The sequence below is a fragment of the Herpailurus yagouaroundi genome, unplaced genomic scaffold (assembly GCF_014898765.1).
Source record: "Herpailurus yagouaroundi ecotype Mexico unplaced genomic scaffold, PumYag 67793, whole genome shotgun sequence".
Taxonomy (NCBI): Eukaryota; Metazoa; Chordata; class Mammalia; order Carnivora; family Felidae; genus Herpailurus; species Herpailurus yagouaroundi.
In genome coordinates, this window is record NW_024420586.1 from 14,739,844 (window position 1) to 14,751,197 (window position 11,354).

Sequence of the window (11,354 nt, forward strand, 5' to 3'; positions counted from 1 at the left end):
TTTCTTTTTTTTTTTTTTTTAATTTTTTTTTTCAACGTTTATTTATTTTTGGGACAGAGAGAGCCAGAGCATGAACGGGGGAGGGGCAGAGAGAGAGGGAGACACAGAATCGGAAACAGGCTCCAGGCTCTGAGCCATCAGCCCAGAGCCTGACACGGGGCTCGAACTCACAGACCGCGAGATCGTGACCTGGCTGAAGTCGGACGCTTAACCGACTGCGCCACCCAGGCGCCCCTAGGCTTTGTTAATTTCTAATCATTCTTCTCACATACTCTTCTGTAGTAAAATGACCTTCTATAGCCTCTCAGGGGCTGGCTTATGAGATCAAGCAATCAGCTACGTTTTCTTAAGAAATTGTGACCTGCTTGATAGTACAGTCCATTAGATTTATTTTCCTTTATTTTTCTGTGTGTATTTTCTTTTTGGCCTCAGTTCCTCCCCTGTCACATCACTTGCTTCCCTGGGATTTCACACTCCTCCTACTCCATCCTCAATGAAACAGAGTTTAAGCTTTGTTACAAACTGTTTTCTAAGGAACTTAGACTCAGATGAGGAGGTTTTAAAAATACTTATTTTTGGTAAAGCGCAAGTGGGGGAGGGGCAGGGAGAGGGGGACAGAGGATCCAAAGCAGGCTCTGCACTGACAGTCTGACAGTAGCAAGCCCAATGTGGGGCTCCATTTCACAAAACTGCAGTATCATGACCTGAGCGAAGTCAGGTGCTCAACCAACTGAGCCACGCAGTTGCTCCTGAGCTGAGGATGTTAAATGGCTCAGGGCATGCATGCAGTGGGTGGTATATAAGAGGGAATCCTAGGAAGATGAGGGAGACTTCTTGTCATAAACAGGAAGAGGAAGCCCATTATAAGGGAAATCATAGAGAGAAATGAGGCGATAGTGAGATGCATGAAACAGAAAAGAACAGAAACATGAACATCATGGAGGAGGGAAATTACCAGATTTAAGCATTGTTTCCCTTGAGGTTTTTCTTAGGGACATCTGAAGGGTAATGAATTTGAAATAGGAAATGAAGAGTCTTGTTGCCAGAACAAACATGAATTCTCTGAAGAGCGCAGCCTGTCAGGAATCTGTCCTCCTTCTTGCCCTTGAAGATTTTTTGTAAAAGAATTCCATGCAGATATTAGGATCAACACTGTCACATATTGAGATAAAGCAGATATGGGCATGGCTTGGCTATTGACTTGTAAAGTAACCAAGAAGCAAAAACTATCAAGGAAGTCAAAGAATAGTAAAAGCATTGTGCAAATGGTCTTGTGACCTTGGCTCCTTTAGGGGTTTTCTCTACATGTCTGGATCCTAGTGTAGGGACAACATATATACTAATGTCCAAAGTTTTCTTTAGGGCCAAATAAAGTTAAAGTTCTCTGGTGCTAGAATATAAATACAAATATTCTGTGCCAGTGATTTTTTTTATTAATATTTTATATCTTTATTTTTGAGAGACCGAGACAGAGTGTGAGTGGGGGAGGGGCAGAGAGGGAGAGGGAGACCCAGAATCTGAAGCAGGCTCCAGGCTCTGAGCTGTCAGCACAGAGCCCCACATGGGGCTTGAATCCTCGAACTGCAAGATCCTGACCTGAGCCAAAGTCAGATGCCCAACCAAGTGAGCCACCCAGCCACCCCTGTGCCAGTGATTCTTAAACGTTAGTATGTACCTAAATCATATATATTCTATTCTTTTAGCACGAGGAGTGGAGAGAGGCAGAGAGAATCTCAGACTTCACACTTGGCGCACAGCTGGATGGGGGCTCGGTCCCACAACCCTTAAATTATGACCTGAGCTAAAATCAAGAGTCAGATGCTTAACCAACTGAGCCACCCAGGTCCCTCTGAATCATACATTTATTTAAACATAGGTTGCTGGGTCCCATATCCAGAGTGTCTAATTCAGTAGTTCTCAGTGATGCTGAGATGTGAAATTTTATAATGTTTCTAGGAGATTTTTCTTTTGCCCAACTGGGGACCAAACATAGGAGTAATATGTAGTCTGAATCTAAGACCTTCTAAGATTTCGGGTTACAAGGAAAAAAGTAAGGAATTGTGTTACTGAATATCCATGGGAGACTGTCAGAAGAACAAATGTGAAGTTTAGAACCAAGATCATTCTAGAGAGATCTACAATGGCATGCTAAAAATCATTTCCCCCTTAGTTTCTTTGAACATTTGAAAATTAAATCTTTAAATGGATGTTTCATAAATAGCTAGCAGTTGCATTAAGATTGTCTGTAAAAGGTCCATCCTACAGCAATTTTTTCTGCTACCTAGGCATAAAGTAAATCTTTCTGGAAAACTATCTGGGTGGATGAGCTGAGATAACTTTTTTTTTAATTTTTTTTTTCAACGTTTATTTTTTATTTTTGGGACAGAGAGAGACAGAGCATGAACAGCGGAAGGGCAGAGAGAGAGAGACACAGAATCGGAAGCGGGCTCCAGGCTCTGAGCCATCAGCCCAGAGCCCGATGCGGGGCTCGAACTCACGGACCGCGAGATCGTGACCTGGCTGAAGTCGGACGCTTAACCGACTGCGCCACCCAGGCGCCCCGAGATAACTTTTTTTAAAGCAGCTTCATTGAGTATAATTGGTGTATAAAACTAATACATACGGGGTGCCTGGGTGGCGCAGTCGATTAAGCAGCCGACTTCGGCTCAGGTCATGATCTCACTGTCCATGAGTTCGAGCCCCGCGTCAGGCTCTGTGCTGACAGCTCGGAGCCTGTAGCCTGTTTCAGATTCTGTGTCTCCCTCTCTCTGCCCCTCCTCCATTCATGCTCTGTCTCTCTCTGTCTCAAAAATAAATAAACGTTAAAAAATATATAAAAAAAAAAGAAAAAAAACTAATACATACAAGTTGATAAGTTTGGAGATGTGAATATACCTTGAAATTACCACCACAAAGTAATAGACAAATTTATCTATTGACTTCCTTCAGTTCCATGGAGAGGAAAGAGATGCTGAAGTGTGTATGTACCTCTTTTTTTTTTTTTTCCATAAGACAAATCTGATGCCCTCAAGCATTTCTCTGAATATCTTTTGTGAGAAATCAAAGAGGCATTGAAAAATTGCTGTTTGGAATTTATCAAAGTAATAACAGCTGTATTGTAGGATAGAATTTGTCTTAAAATATAGGTTACATAGGTTCTGAGATAGTTCTTCGGTGTTTCAAGGGTGTTAGGTAAAAATGGACTAGACCGCTGGTGTGTACCTTGACTGCACATTAGAGCTCTTAAAAACTCCAAAAGCTTGGGGGTGTCTGGATGGATCAGTTGGTAGAGCATCTGACTCTTGATCTCAGGGTTGTAAGTTCAAGCCCCCCATTGGGCATGAAGTGGACTTAAACTCAGGGTGCCTGGGTAGCTCAATTGGCTTAGTGTCTGACTCTTGATTTCAGCTTAGGTCATGATCTTACCATTCTTGAGATCAAGCCCCATGTCAAGCTCCATGCTTGGGATTCTCCCTCTCCCTATCTCTACCCCTCTCCAGCTTGTTCTCTCTTCCTCTACCTCCTACCCCCACACCAAGATAAATAAATTTGGGGGGGGGGGGAACCCTCCAAACTCCTGACCTCATTCCAAATCTGTTAAATCAGTCTGGGAATGAAACTCCAACATCCGGGTTTTTTAAGGTCCTGGGTGATTCCTATGAGCAGACAGATTGAGAACCACTTACCTAAAAAGAAAACAGGTCAGTCATCTCCCTGAAAATGTTAGTCTATTTCTAGCAGGACCAGAGTGGCATTTTCCACAAAGTAAGATAATCTTTGACTCTTTTTGAAGACAAAATTGGTGTTTTCTTAAAACAGCTTCACTAAATTTGTTGAGACACTTGAAAAATGCTGAGAATATATTTTCATAATGTCTCATAGGGAGTGGAAAGATGTTTAAGAAATAGAGACTGGGAAGTGCTGAGGCTCTGTGTTGAGGCTTGTAGGCCCTCCTCTGGATTGAGGAATAAACTAAATACTAGAAGGAAAGTCATGACAAAGAGGTCAGTGGAGCTCTGGAGGAACAGGTAGGCCCTTGAACAAACTGTCTAGTTAGGAGTGAATGGTTGTACAGCAAATGGCCACAATATTGGGGCATTGTTTGTTTTCTTTTTTTTTTTTTTTTTTTTTGGGGGGGGGGACAGAGAGACAGAGCATGAACGGGGGAGGGGCAGAGAGAGAGGGAGACACAGAATCGGAAACAGGCTCCAGGCTCTGAGCCATCAGCCCAGAGCCCGACGCGGGGCTCGAACTCATGGACCGCGAGATCGTGACCTGGCTGAAGTCGGACGCTTAACCGACTGCGCCACCCAGGCGCCCCTATTGGGGCATTGTTAAGTTGCACAGCAACCCCTTTGAAATGAAGTCCTCAGTACCCACTGCCAAACCCCTAATTCAAGGCACCTTCCATTGCTTGGGCCTTGGGACTGAACAAGCACTTGAGGGGGACTCCTTTTCACAGTAGCCTAAAGACCTCCAGTACAAGTGATGCCTGTTGATGCTCTTACCTTCTTGTGTTCCACGTCCAAATTCCTTGCTATGGATAAGTCCCGTTGAAACCTCTTGTCTATTTTCTAGAGCAAGAGAATGCATCTTTTATTTAACCAAGAGTTTGTAATGATGGATAAATCTATGATGTATGGAGGTACTGTGACAATTCTCTAAAGCCAGGCAAAATCAAAATACAACCATTCTCATTTTGTCTTTGCAACCCCTCTGTTTTCCAAAGAAAGTAGATCTGAAGTCAATTATTGGCTGGGTGTTATATGAGAAAGTTCTTGAGTAAAAGGACAAATTCAAACATCTCAAGCCAAAAGTTGGATTTAAATATAAAAGCCAGCAGTGCCTGGGTGGGTCAGTCAATTGAGCATCCAGATTCAACTAGGGTCACGATCTCCTGGTTTGTGGCTTTGAGCCCTGTGTCAGGCTAACTATTGTCAGCTCAGAGCCTGCTTCAGATCCTCTGTCCCCCACCCCCGCAGCCACCCCTCTTTCTTGCATTCTCTCTCTCTCAAAAATTAAGATTTACAAAAAATAAAAACAAAAAAATGAAGGATGGGAAAGGAGGGCTGGTGTTGAGAGGTCCAAGATGGCACATGGCTGAGGCCGGGGTGTCTGGTAAGGCTGCATAGAGGGAACCATGGGGCCATGGGGTTGGTAATATGGCTGGCTTCCAGACAGGAATGTTGTGTCAGAAAAAAAGTTGTTTACAAGTATAAAGGAAAGGACATGATTGCTATTCTAAGTAGTGTTGTCCTCTTCCTTCTTCATAGCAGACCTGATTTCCGAAAGGACTTGATCAGTCATTAATATTTGGGGGGGGGGTTAATCTTCAAATGTTGGCTCTGTAAAGATTATACGCATGGCCATGCCTATCTTAAATTAGAGGAAAAGCTTTATCTGTTTGAAAGCAATTGTGGTTGCCAACATCCAGTATAAATGAATTTTGAAAGGAAAGTGAGATTTTTCCCAAATATCCACTAAATTTCTCACCCTTTAGGAAGTTAGATGTGTTAATTTTTAAAACTACATTTAAAGAAGACTGCTCTTCTCAAGATCATATGTGGAAAATAGAGGCAAAAGAAGAGTGTAACCATAAGAAAAGCATCAGGTCAATTAAAATCTATACTATGTGAAGGACAAGAATAAATCACTTCTAAGTTATATTTGCAGTAAGTAGAATAAGGGAAAAGATGGGCTGATGTCATGGTAATAGATAACAGAAAGGAAAGACCTCATTCATGATACTTCGGGGTTCCCCCCCCCCATCAGGTAGAGTGATTATTAAAAAGAACAAACAAATGAATTAAAAAGAAATTCCAGGTTGCAAGTTGGTGAAGTGTTTCAGGGAGAACAGTTCCCGGTTGAGAAGGAATATGTTTTTGGAGTACTTGATGGATGTTTCCATATATGGTTTCTTTGATGCAAAGTGAAAGCTGGGTGTACAGCCTGCCTGTTCCTCTCCCAGTGTTCTGCCATGTTGTCAGATTAAAACTGCACCGAAAGACTTGAAAGTATGAGAACTGTCCAAAAAATCAAATTTATAAAAGATTTTGCACTATAGAGTAATATATAATGAGGTTATCAAAGTTTGAATATTCTCCGAAGAATCCAGAAGACATGGAAATTTGCCATCAGGTTAGATATGTACACCTACATTTCCAGTTTTCAGGTTGGAAAGGAGAAAAAAATGACATGATCTATAGCCTTGGGAGAGTAGTATCATTAGAAAGTCAGCCATTATTATAGACAAATAAAAGAATTTTTAAATACTATATTTTAACTTTTCTAATATTCTATTTTAGCTTTTCTAATATTCTACTTTTTAAAAAAGTCTTTGTTTTTGAAAGAGCTCATACGAGGGAGGGGCAGAGAGAGAATCTCAAGCAGGCTCCACACAGTCCCCACAGACCTGACGTGGGGCTGGAACTTCAGAACCGTGAGATCGTGACCTGAGCAGAAATCAAAAGTTGGGCACTTAACCAACAGAGCCACCTAGGTACCCCTTTAATATTCTACTTTTTTTTTTAATTTTTAATGTTTATTTTTGAGAGAGACAGGCAGACAGGGACAGAGGATCCGAAGTAGGCTCTGCACTGTCAATGCAGAGCCCCAAATGGGGCTTGAACCCACCAACCATGAGATCATGACCTGAGCCAAACTCAGATCCCCAACTGGCTGAGTCACCCAGGTGCTCCAATATTATACTTTTTAAAGAGAGCCCTAATCACATGCATCTTGAATAGATGCACTAAGAATAAATTACAAAAAGCCAAATTTATTTTTTTTGGAAGATCAACTAGACCCATGAAATACAGAATATAGATCTGGATTTCAAGAAAGTATTAGAATATACTATTCTCCTAGGGGAAAAAAGAAAAGTAAAACTAAAGGTAAATAATCCCATGTTCCAGGGATTTTTTTATGTGGTTGGTTTTTCATGGCTTAAATGCTGCTTATAAATGATGTGGCATAGCTGCAGTAGAAATCCACTCTGGGGGCATTTGTACAGGCCACTGTCTTCAACACTACCCTCTTCCTGTCAGTAGTTGGGGTGAAATCTTGAAAGGTTTCTTACCTCCCTGTACCTGTCAAAATAACTGGTATGAAGTAGACTATGTTCAGTGGCAGAATGGAAGTTCAGAAACATTCTTAGTAGTTGGAAAGGTGAAATGGATCTACATATGCTCCTATTTTTGCTTTTGTTTTAAAGTACTCTCTCTGCCCAGTGTGGGGCTTGAACTTAGGATCCCAAGATCAAGGGTTTCATGCCTCACCAACTGAGCCAGGCAGGCAGGCACGCCTCATATTTTTGTTTTTATAGTGCTACAGGGAAATAGTTTGCCCTTGAAGTCAGAACTGATTAAGGATAGAATGAATGATAGATTAATGATAGTGAGTTCTTTGGCATTTGTTGGGGGTATAATTTGGTTAAAGCCAGAAAGTGGTTATAAGAAAAATCAAGAACTAACAACATGTCTTAACTAGAAGTCTTGAAGGTATCTTCCGATTCTGAGAATGTTAAATATTTCTGAAGTGCCTACCACGAGTAAGTCATTATTTCCAGCCTAGAAGTGGATTCAAAGGAGCATAGAGCCTTGGCCTTTAAACATCTCACAATGAGGCTGTTCCATCAGCATACACTTCCGAAGACATCCAGCATCTGAGCACAGCTCAAACATGTCCGCCTTCACCAGCCTGGTCCCAGTTCCTCTCTGGTTTGAATGCCTGTTCCTGAACAGAGCTCTCCACTTCTTCTCTGTCCCCTTCAGTCTGATCTCAATAAGGCGGTTTCTGTGCTATTTTTCAAACATGCTGGGCAAGCCCCCAATTCAGGACCCTTTCTTCTGCTGTTTACTTTACCTGAAGTGTTCTGTGAGATACCTGCATGGCTGCTTGATCGCTTCCTTCAGGTTTTGACCAAAAGTCCCATCTCAGTGAGGCCTTTCTTGGCCACCCGAACTCTCCATACTGACACTTAATACCCGTCTTGAATGTTTTCTCTTTAGCACTTAACACTACTTAATCTACTGCATACACTATTTTAAATTCTTGTTTGTGTGCACCCCTACCAGCATGTAAGTGGTTTTTATCTGTATTGTTTCCTGCTGTCTTCCCAGTGTTTAGAACAGTGCCTGGCACAGAGTTAATGTTCTAAACACTGATAAAATGATAAAAGTCCATCATGGGACCAGCCATGTTTATTAAGCATTCACTTGGGGCCTGGCACAGAGCTAAGCACTTGGCATGCTAACGTGGCCCTGGGTCCTCACGACAACTGAGTTGCAGGTAACAGGTGAGGAAACCAAGGTTCAGAGAAGCCAGGTAACTTGTTCAGGGTCTCAGAACTGGTCAGTGCTGGGCCAAGATAATGTTTAAGGATCTATAGCCCTACCATTGTCCAGCTCATTCAGTCAAAAGTGTGTCCCACCTTACACTTCTCATTGTCCTCAGCTTAATCAGAGGATTGGGGCACATATCTTCCAGGAAGAAGAGGCTGTTGACCGTGATTCTTTTTACTTGGAAAGACTGAAGGCATTTCCCAGTATAGATTAAGTAGATCTTACCTGATGCTGCATCTAGGGGAGGTGAGGACCTTTGGGTTGCCATGGTAATGGAGAGCAGGTGCTTGTAAACTCATTTCCTGTGTAGTGATGATCTCTTCTTAGTTTTAGCTGGGAACAAATCTGGTAACTTGTTATGATGTGTCTGTCACCAGTGCTGCTGTTTATATTTAGACCTATATCTGTTTGGGTTTTTTTCTTCACTTTTTTACTTTGAAACTTAACCACATTACAGACATTTGGGGGGGAAAAATTTGTAATCCTTCAACCCAAGACCACCTCATACTATACTTGTTTTTATTATTGACCTATAATTCATGTGCCCTAAAACTTACATTTTAAAGTATACAAATGAGCAATTGTTCTACATTCAAAGAATTTCTACAAGGTTCTGCAAGCATGACCAATATCTAATTCCAGAATGTTTTCCCTATCCCAATGAGAGAGACTGTGCTCATCAGCACCAACTTCCCAGTCCCCACTCCTCACAGCCCCTGGCAGCCGTGAATCTACTTTCTGTGTCTATACATTTGTCTATTCTGGATATTTCACGTAGATGGAATCCTACAATATGTGGTATTTTGTGACCAGCTTCCTTCGTTTAGCATAATGTTGTAAAGGTTCATTTATGTTTTAGCATGTGTCAGTACTTCCTTGCTTTTAAATGTCAAATAATATTCCCTTATATAGGTGGGCCACACTTATTTATTCCTCAGTTGATGGCATTTGGGTTCATTCTGTTGTTCATTCTGTTGCTTATTTTTTATCTTTATATTTTTTTAATTTCTTAAAATTTGTTTTTGAGAGACAAAAACAGTGTGCACAGGGGAGGGGCTGGGAAAGAGAATCCCAAGAAGGCTCTGCACTGTCAGCACAGAGCCCAATACGGGGCTCAGACTCTCAAAACTGAGATCATGACCTGAGCCATATCAAGAGTCAGATGCTTAACAGACTTGAGCCACCCAGGTGCCCCTATTTATTTTTTTAGAAAGTAATTCTGACTCCACCATCTATTAGCACTTTGGCATTGAGACAAAATCTCTTCAACTCTTGATACTAAAATCCTTTTTCAGGAGTTTTTCTTTTTAACTTTTTCAAATTTTTTTTTAAGGATTAAGTGAAATAAATCATGCAAGCAGTTTGGTGGATTGTAGATTTCTAGTAATAGTTGTGTCCCCCTATAGATGGTCTTCACTGTCATTATGTGCCCTGCCACCCAACAAATACCAGCTCTCTTCTGGATACATTTAACTTCTTTAATTTTCAGAAAGTAATACATAACAAATAGAAGGACAGCACTGGTATATGAAAGCTGAAACTCTCCCCATGACTTTGGCTTACCTGAATGCCAGTGTCTTCTAAAACCTCTCTGCATTGTTAGTGTTGAGGACACAGGCCATCTCTGTCTCAAAGCCAAAACACTGCCTAAAGTTCGTGGTCTAGTCTCAATCTACCTACTCTAAATTCAGAATCCCCATTCCCTAGAATTTATTTACGTATACAGGTCCTCATGTTCTCTACTCTCTGTTCAATCTCTTCAAAAGCTCTGAAAACTAGCATCTCAGTTCTGTCCCTTATTAGCTGTATGAAATTCAAGGTCTTTGTTTACTCCTCTTTAAAATACAGATGATAACAGGTGTAAGTTCATAGTTGTTAGGGTTGAATGAGATAATGCACAAAAGTGTTGTACAGCATAGCTGACAAACGGACTGTTGAAGGAACGAACACCTCACGTGAGGACTCGAGAGACTGCAAGAAAGATCCTAATTGCCTTCTCTCACTATTCACCCTTGTTTTCCTTTGCTTACAGACTATTTTGCCCATTTTTTTTATAGAAAGGGAATAATTTCTTGTGAAGTCCTTAAACCATTCTCCAATTTTTAGTCTCTAGTTATTTCTTGTACTCACACCCTATTTGGCATGTTACTTGATACTATTTGATGTTTTTCTGTAAGCTTGGTCTTATATTAAAATCTAATCCTGGGATACCTGGGTGGCTCAGTCAGTTGAGTGTCCAACTTGGGCTCAGGTCATGATCTCACAGTTCATGGGTTCGAGCCGTGCACTGGGTTCCGTGCTGATGGTGGGGACCCTGCTCGGCATTCTCTCTCTCTTCTCTCTGCCCCTTCCCTACTCACACATGCACTCTCTCTAAACTTTTTTAAAAAGAGAAAATCTATTCCTGTCATTCTTATTTAGCCAGTCACTTACTGAATATTTAGCTTCTGATTGTCTTACTTTGGTAAATGTTTTTGTGATGAACAACCTTGTAGCTAAAATCTGTGCACATTCATTATTATCTACTGAGATGAAATTGTCAGTCTAAATTTCTTAATCAAATGGCAAATATATTTTTAAGTCTTTTGACAATGCGTTGAATTGCCTTGCAGAGAATTTGTAGCAATGATCAACAAATAAGACATTGTAACATCTCTCTCGTTCATCACCCACCGAATGGGAGCAATGAAATACTTGCTATTTTTATAGGCAAATGTAATCAAATTGTAATACTATTCTGTGCTTAAGATTGAACATACCTTCGTATACTGATTGAGTATTTGCATTTATTCTGTCACAAGTTGTCTATACATTTTTAATACCATGTTTTGACTGGGATATTTTCTCTATCCCCCTTTTTTTTTTCTGGATGTTAAAGATCATGAATACTGAACTCTTTGCTGAATATCCTGCTGGCTTCTCTAGAAGCATCAGAGAATCAATATGCTGGGGATTGATTGGCTGCCTTCATTCTAGGGATTATAAATCAGTTGTTGACAGGACAGGGTAGGG